This window comes from Gossypium hirsutum, chromosome A06 (assembly GCF_007990345.1).
Source record: "Gossypium hirsutum isolate 1008001.06 chromosome A06, Gossypium_hirsutum_v2.1, whole genome shotgun sequence".
NCBI classification, from domain to species: Eukaryota; Viridiplantae; Streptophyta; class Magnoliopsida; order Malvales; family Malvaceae; genus Gossypium; species Gossypium hirsutum.
This window is the reverse complement of record NC_053429.1, coordinates 56,519,901-56,535,285: the sequence shown is the minus strand read 5'-3', so window position 1 is coordinate 56,535,285 and position 15,385 is coordinate 56,519,901.

The window sequence follows — 15,385 nt, the reverse complement described above, 5'->3', positions numbered from 1 at the left end:
TTATGAATAAGTTAGTAATGCCTCGTATCCTGTCCTAGTGTCGGACATGGGTAAGGGGTGTTACACCCCTAACCCGTATCCAGCACTGGAATAGGGTTACGGAGCATTACCGAAAATTTCAGAACATTTTCAAATAATTCATGATATTTACTGTTCATAGCGAACCTGCCCACTTGAGTTATAGTCACTAAATTATTTATATCTGAAGCTACAGAACTTCAAATTAAGATCCGCTAATTTTCTCTGAAACTAGACTCACATATCTTCTTACCATAAAATTTTCAGAATTTATGGATTAGCCAATAAGTACAGTTTATTCTTCAAAGTTAACCCTGTTCTGCTGTTTGACAGCTTCGACCTTTGTTTACTAAAAATTAATTATCTCCTCATACAAAATTCGGATGATGTTCCCATTTGTTTTTTTTTTTTTGAAAATAGAATCATTAAGGATTTTAAGAATATAAATTATAACCCATAATTATTTTTGTAAAATTTTTAATTATTTTCCCAAATCAAAACAGGGGATTCCATAATCATTCTAACTCTATCTCACAAAAATTTAAATATCTCATAAAATAAGATTCTTTTTCTTACACCATTTCTTCTATGTAAAACTATACTAAATAGGATTTATTTTCACATTTTATTCAACCTCTAAGTAGATTTCCACAATTTTTGGTGATTTTTCAAATTTGGACTACTGCTGTTGTCTAAAATTGTTTTAGTGAAAAATGTTGATAACTAAGTTTATAACACCTTCACTTCCTTTCAATTAAACCCTATACATGCCATATAAACCTTAAAATGCACAATAAAATTTATCGAAGTAATCTGGATAGTGTGCCCTGATGTGTTGATTGTGACAGCCCTAATTTGACTCTAGTCGAGAAGTGGTTTCGGGACCACAAAATTGAGTCACAAGAATAATTAAATGTTATATTTTATGCCTGCTATAAATGAAAGTGTATGTGTGAAAATTTCATGCTTTGATTTTGTCTTTTAAATGTGAAATTAATTAGAAAGGACTTATGTGTGAAACTTTGGAAATGTGATAGGTTAAATGGTAGTGAGCAAATAATGCATGGTGGAAAAAAATGTAGACTTGCATGTCAAATTCCCCACTTTAGAGGAAGTGGCCTGCCATGATGGTATGGGATACAAAATATATGCATTTTGTATTAATATTATAATGACTACATGGTTTTATAATAGGAAATAAGTATTAGAAAAAAAAAAGGAAAGCCATACATCCTTGCCTTGTTCTTGCCGAATGTTTGAGAAAGAAAGAAGAAATATGCTTTGAGGATTTCGGCAATATAGCAAGCTAAAAATTTAAGGTAAATTTCATGTAGTTTTTGTTAATTTTTAATAGATGTGTGATCCTTGTTTAATTAGTCTTAAAGCCCATATTGAAATTTTGATTTCGGTTGAGGTATGTGCATTCGGTCATAGAGAAAATTGAATCAAATTTGGTTGTTTGTCTTAATTAAGGAGAGAAATTTATGAATCTATAATTATAAGTGACTAAGTGGTAAAATATTGGGTTGGAGGGACTTGTATGTGAAGAGATGGCATTCGGTTGAGAGTGTCTTTGACAAATTTAGTTCTTGTTATTTTGCATGAACTTAGATTAATTTGTAAGGACTTGAAAATACTAAGGAATATTCAGATGAAGTGAAATAGATAAAATGTTGAGTAATTACATGTTAAGGATGTTAAGGCTTAATTGTTAATGTCTGAATTTTATAAAGGGGGCTGTTATGCGAATTAATTTTAAGTTGTGTTATTTTATATATATATATAATCTATAGGGTAATGTTAAGTGGATCAATTGATCGATTAAATAGTTGCTTTACTTTAATTTAAGCTCAAGACCCAAAGAACTGAGATTTGGATCGGGAAAGGCGAAGTTAGCCGAGTAGTCGACACTATTGTACGAAGTTGTCGAGATAAGTTCTTAAGTAATTTAAATTCAATTCGGTATGCTTAGAATTTGAATAAACATAGTAAGGTAAAATGCTTGATTATATAGATGTATAAATATAATGTGATGGATATATGTTTGGAGAAATGATTAGAGCCGAATGTGGCTAAATTATTAATCCGAAATAGACATAGAAATATAATATGCTGCATGTGTGTTTGAATAAATAAATTGAGCCGAATGTAGTTATACTTTTTGAATTGAAATAGACATTGAGACAAGGTGCCGAAGGTATTTTTAAATGAAAGGATTGATGAAATTGATGTGTATCAAAGTAGTTGTGTTACGACTCATACTATGTGTAATCTTAGCAATGAGCTAAGTAGTGAATGATTGTAACATCGGGCTAAAAGCCTAGCAGGCATATTGCCGGTGATATGATTCAGGTTATAATTCTAGCAGGCTACATGCTGGTATGATTTTTAGTGACTAAGAATTGATGTGTTATTGAACAAGTTAAAATGAGTGTAAAGCCAAGTATGAGTTAAATTGTTATTAATTCGTAATAAGGTACGCATGTGAATAGTTATGAGAATTTTTGTATGTAATTTATGATTGAATGATGGCTATGATTTAAATGATATTGATTTGGTATATCCAATTGAAGGTAAGTTATATTGAATTGGTGAAACATATAAGCCTATATTGAGTTGATATATTTGTTTATGTGGGGAATTGAATACAAATTGCATATTCGGTCATATGAAGTGTTTCATTTAATTAAAGGATTGAATTTCATGTAAGGATATATCGTATAAATATATGTATATATATATGGTGAATTGTATATACTTGGCCACATATGTAAGTAATTATATGATGGTATAATTGACTTTGAGTACTCAGTCAAGTTAACTCAATGGGATTAAAGTACGTCGTTAATGTTTAATTTGGCTACTATGAAATGAAAGTAAGATCGAGATATGTTTGTATGGCCGAATGGTAAGTATAAATTGAAAGTAATATAGTTAGCATGTATATAGCTGAATGGCAGGTATGAACCAGTTTGATATTTACTCAATGTAAAGATTATTATGTGAACTAGTTAAGTATATTGGGTCTTGTGAATAGTACTGAATGAGTCTTAATTGTATGCATATGTGATAATGTGTATTAGGTTATGTAGCTAATTTATGTATGTGAAAATATATGGTATTGCATGAATTTATATACTTGAATGTATGTGAACTAGATTTAATAACTATTTGGCTTTAGAAGTTAAAATATAATATGTTAATTTTGGCCACATGAACATGCGGTCTTAGTTATATATGTGCAAATTCAGTTAATGGGATGTTATATAAAAATTAAACTAAAGATGACATTGAACGTTTACTATTTCTTTGTATTCGGCCCCTAGGTAAACATTTATGTGATGTAAAGTTGGGGATTGAACATTCGATAATAGTATATGATTGAGTAAAAGTATAACGTCATTGATAAAATCTGTTTATTTTGAAATGTTAAATTTATTAATTCAAACTACAGGCCAGTAGGCTGTGTGCTGTTATGAATTCAGATTGATACTTAACAGGCTTAAAGCCGGTGAGTTATAAGGAATTGACGTTAAAGAGTTTTGATGCTGAAGTGTTTTATGAATATGAACAATAAGCTAAAGGGAACAGGTATGTTTTAGCAAGTTTATGTTTGTGATATACTGTAAATTAGTTATTGAGATTGTAGTGCAAATTTCATGAGATAAAAAGAAAAATTGTAACATTTGCGGAATTAATTCTTAAACGTTTATGAGCATGTGATTAATTGAATTATGGTTATATTTTATACAAGTAAATTCGGCGATGGTAGGAATGTAATTAAATAACTTGTGATGCAAGAGTTTATAACTTTGAAATTGAAAGTTATTGATAATGTACATGAATATATTCGGCCGAAATGAAAGTGTTTAATATAAAGGCATGATGTGTATTATGTATATATATATATATACACATTAATGGAAGTTATTAAATTGTATTTGTATAATATTACGAACGCATGGAATTAAGTTGGATATTTGAGTTGATAGATATTCAAAGTTATGTTAATATATAGAGTGTTGTTTTGCTTAAGACTTACTAAGCATTAAATGCTTATTCCGTTTCTTTGATTCTCTGTTTTATAGATTTTGGTTCGTCAGCTATCGGACTCGGGAGTGTCAAAGTCGAAGTCGTCCACACTATCTAAACCACTTTTGGTACTCTTTTAGTTCAGTTTGAAAATGGCATGTATAGGGCTGACCCTTGTTGTCAATTGAGCACCCATTTGTAATGTATATTCGTATAGCCATGCGAAAATGGCTCGTATATTTTGAAGTATAACATCATGGTCTTATGGTATGGTTATTAAGTGACATGGAAACTATGAAATAGGTGAAATTTGCCTTAAAATAGATGCTGACAGCAGCAGTGTAGTATATTTGAAAAATCACTAAAAATAGTAGAAATGGAATTAAATAGTGAATAAATTATGTAATCGAACCTTGATGAATCTATTTTCATATGAAAGTAACGAAACGATCATATGAGCCATATTTTATGAGATGTTTAAGTTTTCGTGAAATAGGGCCAGAGCGATTTCTGGATCCCCTGTTTTGACTTTGGAAATTCACTATAAATTAACCAGAGATAATTTGAAGTCATGGACTATATGTACAGATTCCTTCTCGAGTCTGGTTTCTTTAGAAACAAACGGCATAAGTATTGAAGCCCTGTACAGGGAGATATCTAAGTAGTAATGCATGAAGGTCAGAGTAGTCGAACCCTGTAACAGGGGAGATTTTAACTAATAAACTGTACTAATTGGCCCAACCAAAAATTCTAGAAAAAAACTTGTAGATGGATATATGAGTCTAGTTCCAGGAAAAATTTACGGAATCAGTTTTCAAGTTTTGGAACTCGAGATATGATTTTTAAAGTGACTGTGATGCAGTTAACCAGCTTGTCTGGAAATTTTAAAATGAACTGTGTAAATAAATGAAATAAGTCTGTTAACACCTCGTGTTCGACTCCGGCAATGGTCTCGGGTACGGGACGTTACATTGATCCAATCCACCAATTTCACGTCAATCTACAAAGAGCATTTAACACACAGGAGTAAGCTTATGAAAGCTTAATAAGTTCATGGGCATAGAAAATAATTCTTACCGAAAATCTTATAAAAATTATACAATATCTAAATTCACTAACTCCTCTTGTCAATCAAAAAATTAGTGATAAGTTCACTTGCTTGAATTCAATGTCACTTATTAACCAACTTTTAATCTCTTGGGCCCCTTTACCATTTACCTTTCTTAATCAAATTAGGGAACGATTACAGAATTGAGTACTTCGTTATCACAATGCCATAATAAAACTATGGTCTTGCACATAGTCACATATCACACACTGAAGTCATAGCTCAGCCATGGTCTTACATGGATCACATATCACACTGATGCCATATCCTAGATATGGTCTTACATAGAAGCACATATCATACCGATGCCATATCTCAGATATGGTCTTATACGGAAGCTCATATCACACCGATGCCATAGCCCAGCTATGGTCTTATACGGAAATCACATATCACATGTTGCCATCGTCCAACCATGGTCTTTTCCGTCAATTCATCTTAGCCACTGAACAAAAGTACTCAAATCCATCGTTCTAACTAATTTGTACTTTTACTTAATCATTATTTTACAATTATCAAAATTTTATAACGTTCATATACAATAATATACCATAATATTCATGAAATTTTCATAACAAAACATTGAATTTAGCCATATGAACTTACCTGGGCAAATTTGCAATAGTCATACAAGTTCAGGGACTAATCGGCTATTTTCTCTTTTTCATGATTCACTTCGAGTTCTTGATCTATAATTGTAAAATCATTAATTTATTAGCATTCATTTCAATTTTACTCTAATTTACAGTTTATACCCTTTAATTCTCAAAATTACACTTTTTCCCCAAATTTTATAGTTTTTATAATTTAGTCCCTACTCAATTAACCCATCAATTGAGCTAATTTTTCTCAATTAACACATTATTTATTCACTCTATGCTACTACACAACCTTTGAAAAATAGAATTTCAGTACCAAACCTTAATTCACAACTTTTTCACAAATAGGTCCTAAAATCAATTTCCATCAAAATCACTTAATAAAATTATCATATAATAAAATAAGAACTTCAATTCTATAATAATTCACCATAATCATACAGCACTTATTCATGGTAACTTTTAAAGTCACCCATAAAATCAAAAACTAATGAATTAGATAGTTGGACCTAATTGTAAAAGTCACAAAAACATAAAAATTACTAAGAAAAAGTAAAAATTGAATTCATATATGTCAAAATATGAAAAACCAGAAACTTCCATACCTCCCATGGCGTTTTTTCTAAAGAAAAATGATGATATCTCTAGATTTTTCAATTTTGTCTTTATTTTATATGTTTAATTTGCAAAATTTCCAATTTTGCCCTTATTTCTCCTTGTCTTTTTGCTGATTTTCTTGCCCAAACCATCCAGCCCATATAATTTGGGTCTAATTTCCTTTTAAATCCCTCCTTATTAGTCACTTAAGCTATTTAATCACTTTACCAAATTTTGCACTATTTTCAATTTAGTTCTTTTTAATTAATTGACTAACCAAACCTTAAAATTTTCTAACAAAACTTTAATAATAACTTACTAACACTCCATAAATATTTATAAAAATATTTATTGCTCGGTTTATGAATCCGAGGTCTCGATACCTCGTTTTTAACTCAATTTACCTAATTAATTCTTTTAAATCACAAAATTCACTAATTAAAAAAATACTTCTATAATCACACTTGACTCATAGGTATTAATTTATTAAATTTTCAAACTTACTTTTCGAATTTAGTGATCCCTAAATCACTGTTTTGAACACCACTGAAAATTGGGCTGCTACAAACTATCATCTTTTTCATTTTCCATTCTTCTCCACCAAAAATTTCAGCAAAGAGGGGATTTGAGAGCTCAAAATTTCAGCAACTTCTATCCCTTGCAAGTAAGTGATTTTGAAAGTCATTTTTGTTGATTTTTGTGTTTTTGAACCCTTATAGTTTAATCTAGCTAATGAGGGGACTATTTTGCAAAATGGTTGAAAGCCTAGGGTTTTGCCTTGAGAGTATTCATGTTGTTTGCTAAATTTTTCTAGAAGAAAATGAATCATGGTTGTTAAATAAACAACTTTAGTGAAAGGGGTTTTCATGAAAACACCTAAAAGGACCATTTTGTGAAGTTTATAAAATAGGTTGTAAATGTGTGAAATAATTGAAAATTTTGAGTTTCTATAAGAGTAATAAAGGTTCGACTAGGCTTGTTAAAGGAGGAAATTTGATTAAAATCATTTTACAAGCCTAGGGGCAAAATCGTAATTATGTAAAAGTTTAGGGGCAAAATGATAATTTTGTCCAAGTATGAATTATAGATTGTCTTGATTAATGTAGTGATTAAATAAGTGAATTTGTCATTATAGATTAAGAAAAATAGAGTCCGGACCTAGACCGGAGGAAGACCAAGCTAGTAGACTAATTCAATCTAGTCGTCCACTTTTTGTATATCGAGGTAAGTTGTACGTAAATAATAAAACTTTGTTGTTATTATGTATTGAACAATTAATATGGCATAAAGTTTTTTATTATTGTTGTGAATATGCATGATGAAAATTGATGTAGTAAAAACTCCTGGTTGAACCTTAGGAATGGATTGGATATCCATGCCATGACAATTGGGTGATATGTGTGCTAGTGTAAGACCATGTCTGGGACATGGAATCGGCCACATTATAAGAGGCAGTGTAAGACCATGTTTGGGACATGGCATCGGTGTTGATATGTGTACTAGTGTAAGACCATATTTGGGACATGGCGTCGACATTGATATGTGTGTTAGTGTAAGACCATGTTTGGGACATGGCATCGGCCACATTATGAGAGCCAATGTAAGACCATGTCTGGGACATGGCATCGGCCTCGACATGTGAGCTAGTGTAAGACCATGTTTGGGACATGGCATCGGCCACATTATGAGAGTCAGTGTAAAACTACGTCTGGGACATGGCATCGGTCTCGACATGTGAGCCAGTGTAAGACTATGTCTGGGACATGGCATCGGTAATTTACCCTCTTGTGTGAGGCTTATCGGGTATCCTTTAGTATTCCAAATGGTTCCATGGATTATTTTAAGCTTATGATAAAGATATGAAAGGACATAATCATGTTGTGGGTGGTACAGGTTCCTACTCAAAACTCATGAGATATGAGCTTAGTTATTATGCCTTAATGGTAAGGATGAAATTGAGTAAGTTCCATCTATGAGAATGATTTTGGGGACAATCTTGAAATCTTTAGCTTATACTTGTGATGTGTAAATATGTAGTAAATCTACCATTATTAAATCAAGAATGTTGTACTGGTTTATAATATGCTATGTGTTTAAAGATGAGTGGTTGATGTTACTTATTTACATGCAACTTACTAAGCTTTATGCTTAATCCCTTTTCTTTTACTTTTTCTTATAGCATCATCAAGCTAACTCGAGGATCAAAGGATGTCGGAGGCTAGATCACAATATCAATCAGAATATTTGGTATAGTTAGATTTATCATTTTAAGTATGGCATGTATAAGGACTTGGTCTTTTTGCTAAGTGTCATATTGTTTTAGCCAAATATGTTGGCTTGTCATGAAGGTTGATTCATTTTGCATAAGGCCATGGATGATGGCTAATAATTATTATTGTTAAACGCATTTAATGAGAATTTTCATGGATATGGTTATTGCATGGTTTGTATTGATAAGTAGGAGATGTTGTATGTGATAGAAAATAGCTTAGAGTCGATGTGTGGGTGTCTGGTTGTGACTATTTTGGGTATGTGTTTATGCATGGATTAGAGATGTTTGATGTTGTGTAGGTTGGTGCATGTAAGGGTGGCAAAAAAGCTTATTAGATAGCCTTGTTTTTGTCCACATGGGCATGTGTCTAGGCCGTGTGTGACACACGGTCTGCCCCATGGGTGTGTAGTCAGGCCGTGTGTTCCCTACACCTAAATTTGGAAAAATAGAATGCCCAGTAGTAACCACACGAATGGAGACACGGCCATGTGTCTCAACTGTGTGGAAGACACGATCATAGTACATGGGCATGTGCCCAGGCCGTGTGAAGTCTGCACCTTAAATGAAAAATTAAATTCACCACACGACCTAGCACACGGGCGTGTACCTTAGCCGTGTGTCCCTAAATGGTTGATGCTTTAGAAATAGAATGTCAAGGTTTTAGTATACGGGCTGAGACACGGGCGTGTCATGGCCGCGTGTGGGACACGGGCCATGGACATGGGCGTGTGCAAGGCCGTGTGAAAACCCCTGTAGGTTCGAATTGAGAAATAAATCCACACGGGATAGGGACACAAGCGTGTCCTGATAGGTTCAAGCCGTGTGAGCTACACGGGCCTTCAACAGGGCCATGTTAAGAGGACACATGGGCGTGTGCCCCTGTTTATATTGAAATTTTTTTAAAGTTTCCAAAAGTGTTCGATTTATTCCCGAACCATTTCCAAATCATGTTTTCGGCCTCGTAGGTCCATATTAGGGACGTTAAGAGGAAGTTTGAAAGTTTTAAATTTGAGCAAAATTTTATGACCCGAAAATGTTTGTATGCATGTGTTTAAGTCCAGTAACACCTTGAACCCTATCCCGGCGTAGGATATGGGTAAGGGGTGTTACAAGATTACAAACAACCATTTACATGCCAACATTGGCCAAGTTAGCCTATACCTGCCATTATACCAAAATAAGTTTGCTATTTATACCAAAAAAAGTTGAAGGATAGTGTGATGATGCTTCAACCAATTTCTGACATTTACGAGCTTTCGAGCACTATAAAATAGAGGAAAGAAAATCGAGTAAGCATTTCAAATGCTTAGTAAGTTCGTATAATGGTAAATTAACTTACCAATTATGTTCATTTAAAACAAGCACTCATAGTACATAGAAATCAAAGAAATTAATAACCTAATCACACATAAATCCTTATCAAGCATGTTTGTTATATAGTTCATATAAATATTAATAAATATAGATGAGCTCATCAATGTCCATTTCCACATGCATGTATTTATCATTTCGAATGTCCAAGGAACATGTATATACCATAGTTTTGCATGTTAAATATTCTCATGGTATTTCATTTTAGATTTATATTATCATTTACCAGGATGTTACCCATTGAATCATTTGAAAACTCGATGAATACATAGGCAATACACTCAAGGAGTATAATATGGTAAATCTATCAACTCATATTCAGTAGTGCTTATAAAGCACATAAACGGGAAGCTTATCTAGGCTAAAATAGGAAGCTCAGTAGAGCAATATTTAGGAAGCTCATGTGAGTCTATAATGGGTAGCTCTAAAGAGCCAATAATTAAGGAGATTCGGATATCCATATATCAGAAAGTTCAATAGAGCCATATCAGGAAGCTCACATAGAGCCAATTAATAGGAAGCTCACGAAGAGCCGTAATCGAGAAGCTCGTAAGGGCTAAGGTGTGTCCACAACACATGCAGGATTACAACCTATTAGGACGCTCCAAAGAGCTATAACGGGAAGCTCGCAAGAACCATATATTGGGAAACTCATGAGAGCTAATAACAGGATGCTCTTTCGAGCTATGGCGTGTCCGCAACATATGCAAGACCACAACTAATACAAGGGCCCAGTATCCAATCGAATTTCATGTATTCAAATAGGATTTAATAATTACCGGGCATTATCGGAATTATGAATGTATTTCCTAAACATACCAAATTCATAATTCAACATTCACATATACAACATTTCACTCAAACATGTAAATATACACAATTTAGTTACACGAACTTACCTCAATACTTGCTCGTTTCGAGAATCCACTAATCTGACACTTTTTGTTTTCCTCGATCCAATTCAGTACTAGATCTTTTCAGATCTATATAAATGAATTTAACATCAATTAAATCCATTTCATACTCAATTTAATTCAATTCACATCCTAAGAAAAATTACCATTTTGCCCCTATACTTTCAATAAATGACGATTTCGTCCCTAGGCTCAGAAAATGAAATTCATGCAATTTAATCCTTATTCCAAGCCTAATATATTTTTACATATAACATTTACAACCCATGTATTTCATAAAAATCAGAAATTTTCCATGAATTTTACATATTTTCAATTTAGTCCTTAAATCACAATTTCATGAAAATTCACTTTACAAAAGTTGTTTATCTATCAACAACCTTTCAATTTCTACCATAAATTTCAAAATTTCAGCATATACATCCATGTAAAATTTTAATACCTTGATAAACTTTCAAATTGATCCCTAAAATAGATAGATTAGGTTGTTATGATCTCGAAAATGTAAAAATTACTAAAAACGGGACATGATTACTTACCCAATTAAGCTTGCTTGAAGTTCTTTCTCTTTAGCTAGGGTTTCTATAAAAGTAATTTGGGGAAGGTGATGAAATAAGATGATATTAGGCTATTATCATCTTTATTTATTTCAGATTTCCATTTAGTCCTTTTCTTTTTCTAATTTTCCATGGATAAATCATCATAAATATCTACTAACTTCTTTTAATGGTCTAATTACCATATAAGGGCCTCAAGTTTTGAATTTCATAGTTATTTGATACTTATAGCTACTAGAACTCAACTTTTGTATTTTATGCAATTTGGTCTTTTCCATAATTAAACATGTAATAGGTAAATTTTTCTCATCAAAAAGTTCATATAACATTCCTATCATAATGTAGACCATGCAATAATATTAAAATAAATTTTCTTTCTAACTCGGATTTGTGTCCCGTAACCACTATTCTGATTTCACTAAAAACGAGTTGTTACAATGATAATAATTAAGAATAATTCGAACAATATGTATACTTGAGTTGCATAATTTCAAATTTCTTGTTCTTAAGCATAATTATACTAAGCCCATAATTGTAGGAGAAATGTTTTCCGAAGAAATTTTTCAGAAGGTGATTCCAAGCAACTTCTTTTACAATTTGTGCATTACTCGAGACGAGCAATGAATTAAGTTTGAGGGTGTGGAAACACAAAAGTATATAGACTTTAACAGCTCCTCTTTAGCTCTAATTATGCAGTTTCGTAGTAATTTTTGTCGAAAATCATACTTTAATTATAAAATAATTAAATTACACTCAAATTATGAACATTTTAATTTTTAATTTTTTTATAATAAATTTACACAAATTTAATTTATTTTCGATAGTTTTGCACAAAGGGTGAAAATCAGCTCGGTAGGCACCTTAAGAAGCTTGAACCGTTGAGGCAATTTTTGTACCAAGGCCAAGGGACAATCCAATAATAATTATTAGACATATTTTATAATTAATTTTAATCCAACAGAAATTGGATTAAAATTAATTACAAGCCTGATGAAGAGAAAGAGGCATAGTTGTGCTAAGTGAAGAGGACTGATCCACCAAGAAAATGGCAGCCCAAACCGTCCACATTAGCTGACCCAATCAACTTATTTTAGCTGATTTTTATACTTGCAAATCAGCCCTTGAACTTTTCCTAAAAGTCATTCAAACCCCTCCTCTTTTCATGCCTTCTATTTTTAGCCACAAGCTAAAAATAACAAGTTTGAATCAACCAAACCTTTCACCTAGCATTGCCAACCATGGAAGGGGGATTGGCTACTATTTTTAGCTAATTTTAGCAGCTATCTCCCACTATAAAAAGCCCCTTTCACTCCCCTATTTCTCATCCCTCACTTCACATATCTCTCTCTCATGTTCTCTCTTTCTCCCTTCTAGTGCCTTTCAATTCCCTTCTACCCTTATCAGCTTCCCCTCTTGAAAAAGAGCTTGCATGCCTTTTGGACTAGCAGCAATCAAGTGTTTGTGAAGGCCTTGGATCAGTAGAACGAGCAAAGAAGAGAGGAGCGAACTAGTTTGGCTTCAAAAAACCACCGAGTTTTGTTCTTCTAGTTCCCTTCTCTTAATATTTGTTTTAATTTTGTTTTTATCATGAACATGAATATTTGTATTGTTGTTCTTCAATTAATTAAAATGACTTAAATTCCTTTCATGTTAGATTAATTGCATTTTGTCTGCTTAGATTATTTAAAATGTGTTTGTGTTGTTATTAAGTCTCAGTAAATTGTTCAATTAAATAAAATCATACTTATGCTATGCTTGCATTTTAATTGTAAAGTAACAACTGAATTAATTATTTCAACGGATTGAAATTGTAATTAATGGACACAATATTTAATTAGTGCATGTTTAATTGTCTGAGGTCGTTGAGGGTTAAATTAGCGACGGTATTAAACAATACATTAGCCTTGCATAACGTGCAAGATTTTTGTGATTAAATTGTTTCAATATAGAGATATATTGTTACTTCACTTAATCTTTTATTTGCTTATTAAAATTCGATTAACCATTTGAATTGATATAGAAATATGGTCAAGAGGTTATTGGGTTTAGTATGTAAGTATGTGCATTAGTTAGTAAGTTACCAAGTTGCCGTGAAATTATTCATAATAACATAAACAAAAATTTAATTATTCTAAGTTAAAGAATAAAATTGATCTAACACATTTATGTCATATTGATTAAAACTCATCTTTTAAAAATCGTACATTGGAATATTTTTACTTTTTACTTTTTCTTAATTAAAATTACTTTGTTGATTTTTAGTTTTTATAAAACCTCTTCAACCCAATATATTTTCCAACACCAAATTGTTTAATTTTGCATTTCATAAATATTTTCTTGCACAGTCCCTATGGGTACGATAACTCGACATTACTTGTCACTTTATTACTTGTTGTGATTGTGTACACTTGCACATTTTTATCGTTCCAACTATATGCCACATTCTAATTCGCCAAAAGGCTGTAACATGGTGGATTTCAATACGAAAAACAAATAACTTCACAATTCTACACCTTAATCTCGGATCTGACCGACTTGGGGTGTGATAGAAAACCGATGTATTGAGTATACGACTTCTGCAGCATGTAGCATCATTCGCAATAGTGGAATTCATAGCCCAAGAAATGGGTAAGTTATATCCTCTCATTGGCATTACATGATAGATGAAAAATAAACTTGGCCACAGGTCGTTTGTCTGTGTGATAAATGGCTTGATTACTATTTGATGGTAATTGACTTTTCATAAAGGAAGATGTAATAGTTACCATAAGATAAAATAGAATCATATTGGGAGAACAGATTTATCTCAAAGAAATTAAAGATATCCTATGAGGGTAACACACTTATGACAAGGTCGTTAGACGAGTAATTATTAAGTAGCTTTCGTAATATAATAAGGAAGAGCTCGATCACAATACTTTAGTGGAATGACTTCGTGACTAAATAAATTTATAAATAATGGATGAAAAGCTAAAACTTAATTATAAATTATTTGAGTCCTAATTATATATGTCTAATCAGTACCTTCGCTAGCTCGAAATAACCAGAAATGAATTGCATGTAGAACCAAAGAAAAGAGAAATAGATTGAATGTAACAATATTCACAATGAATGGGTTTTCTCGCTAGGCACAAAAAATAACTTGAAAATTAATTTAAGGTTTTCAAATTATTATTTAATGAATTATAATTAAATAATTGAAGTTTGAAGATAGATTAAATCAATTAGTCATTATGAATATGTTGAATAAGGAAACTAAATACATTTTCCTCATAGATTCTATTATAGTAAAGTTGTTATAACTTTTAACGAAATTCAAATTGAGTTGAAAATTTTATTTAATTGAGAAATTAATTTAGTTAATTTAATTAATTGATTAAATAAAATTTATTTTAGATATCAGAAAATAAATATTGATTTGAATTAAATTATAAAGTGTCGGGTTAAAAGTCTAAAAAGCACATATAATTTGACCTAATACATGAGAGGTCCAACTTGTGCCTCGTGTAAACACAAGGGGTTGCAACCCTAGTAAAATTAAAGGGGTTGCGCCACCCCTCACTCCTCTAGTTTTAGTAAGAGTCCTATTTTCTATTAAATAATATTATTTATCAAGGACTTCCCTCTATAAATAAGGACACCGGTTGACCTAAAAGGTACACTTCATACATTATTAATACATCGTTATTCTGCCATAAAGTAGTGCAAATTTATTTACTAAGAATAAATTATATTTTTTGGAAATTACAAGTTTTATCGGTTTATAGGAGAGCTTACTTTCCTACTGAAAGTAAGTAAATAGTTTATTTTATGTGTTTTGGTTTATGTTGCTCGAGCTCATACTCAACGCAATTCGTGGTACGAGATAGTGGAGAAAATCATTTGGATGAAATTCAGGATTAACTTGAGTCCACCTC